General features: G+C 42.5%; 1 pseudogene; it reads left to right on the top strand.

Annotated features, from left to right (window-relative positions):
• Positions 1–649: 649 nt before the first annotated feature.
• On the top strand, positions 650–1,837 carry LOC132435750 (transcription factor IIIA-like; annotated as a pseudogene).
• Positions 1,838–2,803: the final 966 nt, after the last annotated feature.

Raw genomic sequence — 2,803 nt, 5'->3', positions numbered from 1 at the left:
AAAAGCAACAATTAACATACAAGGGAATCCCCATAAGGTTAACAGCTGATCTTTCAGCAGAAACTCTGCAAGCCAGAAGGGAGCGGCAGGACATATTTAAAGTGATGAAAGGGAAAAAGCTACAACCAAGATTACTCTACCTGTCAAGGATCTCATTCAGATTTGACAGAGAAATCAAAAGCTTTACAGACAAGCAAAAGCTAAGAGAATTCAGCACCACCAAACCAGCTCTACAACAAATGCTAAAGGAACTTCTCCAGGCAGGAAACACAAGAGAAGGAAAAGATTACAATAACAAATCCAAAACAATTAAGAAATGGTAATAGGAACATACATATCAATAACTACCTTAAATGTAAATGGATTAAATGCTCCAACCAAAAGACAAAGACTGGCTGAATGGATACCAAACAAGACCCATACATATGCTGTCTACAAGAGACCCACTTCAGACCTAGGGACACATACAGACTGAAAGTAAGGGGATGGAAAAATATATTCCATGCAAATGGAAATCAAAAGAAAGCTGGAGTGGGCACTCCAGCCCCACCCCACTCCACCAGGGCCGCACTCCCGGAAGTGCAGTGGGGTCATGCATAGGATCTCCTGGAGCAGATGGTCAGCATCAGTTCACAGCATGTGGCTCAGCATGTGGCCGAGTGTCTGGCACCAGGCACCCTGGAGCCAGACTGACTTGGTTGCTGAGGCAGTGTCATCTCTGACCATTGCCGACGTGGTCCTCGTGGCCAGCGAGAGCCTAGCCCCGGAGCTCCCAGAGCCCCCTCAGAGGTTCATCTGCTTCTTCCCCGACTGCAGCGCCAATTACAACAAGGCCAGGAAACTAGACGCGCACCTGTGCAAGAACACGGGGGAGGAACTGTTTGTTTGTGACCATGAAGGGTGTGCCAAGACCTTCGTCAGGGACTATGACCTCAGCCGCCACGCCCTGTTCACACTGGAGAAAAGCCCTTTGTACAGCTAGCGGCTGTGATCAAAAATTCAACACAAAATCAAACTTGAAGAAACATTTTGAAAGCAAACATGAAAACCAGCAAAAACAATATGCATGCAGTTTTACGGTTGTAAGAAGACATTTAAGAAGCATCAGCAGCCGAAAATCCATCAGTGCCAGCACACCAATGAACCGCTGTTCAGGTGTACCCACAAAGGATGTGGAAAAATCTTTGCTTCCCCCAGCAGTCTGAAGTGACATGGGAAGGTCCACGAGGGCTATATATGTCAAAAAGACTGTTCTTTTGTGGCAAAAACATGGACAGAGCTTCTGGAACATGTGAGAGAAACCCATAAAGAGGACATAACGTGACGTATGCCAGAAAATATTTAAATGCAAGGATTTCCTGAAGCAGCACATGAGAATTCATGCCCCAGAGAGGGATGTGTGTCGGTGCCCCACGGAAGGCTGTGGCTGCACCTAAACCACTGTGTTCAACCTCCAGAGCCACATCCTCTCGTTCCACAAGGAGTAGCACCCATTCGTGTGTGAGCACACTGGTTGTGGCAAGACATCTGCCAGGAAGCAGAGCCTCAGCAGTCAAGCTGTTGTGCATGACCCTGAAAAGAAGAAAATGAAGCTCAAAGTGAGACCATCTCGTGAAAAGTGGAGTCTGGCCTCTCGGCTCAGTGGGTACACCCCTCCTAAAAGGAAACAGGTCCGGGTGTGTCTTTGTCCAGAAATGGGGAGTCGCTGAACTGCACTGAGAGCAAGGTGCCCTACGCCGTGGTGACGCTGGCCTCAGCTACACAACAGACTGTTTTGTTTGAAGGACTGCAGACCAGCCAGCTCAGTTATTTTCTCTCAGAAGCACGTTTTTATTAAAATCACTGGTGCAGAGCATTGGGGGGAAAAAAAAGTAGAGTAGCAATTCTCATATCAGACAAAATAGACTTCAAAATAAAGACTATTACAAGAGACAAAAAAGGAAACTACATAATGATCCAGGGATAAATCCAAGAAGAAGATATAACAATTGTAAATATTTATGCACCCAACATAGGAACACCTAAATACATAAGGCAAATGCTAACAGCCATAAAAAGGGAAATCAACAGTAACACAATTGTAGTAGGGGACTTTAACACCCCACTTTCACCAATGGACAGATCATCCAAAATGAAAATAAATAAGGAAACACAAGCTTTAAATGATATATTAAACAAGATGGACTTAATTGATATTTATAGGACATTTCATCCAAAAACAACAGAACACACTTTCTTCTCAAGTGCTCATGGAACATTCTCCAGGATAGATCACATCTTGGGTCACAAATCAAGCCTTGGTTAATTTAAGAAAATTGAAATCATATCAAGTATCTTTTCTGATCACAATGCTATGAGATTAGAAATCAGTTACACAGAAAAAAAACATAAAAAACACAAACACATGGAGGCTAAACAATATGCTACTAAACAACCAAGAGATCACTGAAGAAGTCAAAGAGGAAATCAAAACAAAACCTAGAAACAAATGACAATGAAAACACGACGACCCACAACCTATGGGATGCAGCAAAAGCAGTTCTAAGAGGAAAGTTTATAGCAATACAATCCTACCTCAAGAAACAAGAAACATCTCAAAAAAAAAACCCTAAACTTATGCCTAAAGCAATTAGAGAAAGAAGAACAAAAAACCCCAAAGTTAGCAGAAGGAAAGAAATCATAAAGATCAGATCAGAAATAAATGAAAAAGAAATGAAGGAAACAATAGCTAAGATCAATAAAACTAAAAGCTGGTTCTTTGAGAAGATAAACAAAATTGATAAACCATTAGCTAGACTCATGA

This window comes from Delphinus delphis, chromosome 13, assembly GCF_949987515.2.
Source record: "Delphinus delphis chromosome 13, mDelDel1.2, whole genome shotgun sequence".
NCBI lineage: Eukaryota > Metazoa > Chordata > Mammalia > Artiodactyla > Delphinidae > Delphinus > Delphinus delphis.
This window is presented reverse-complemented; position numbering and strand designations above follow the sequence as displayed.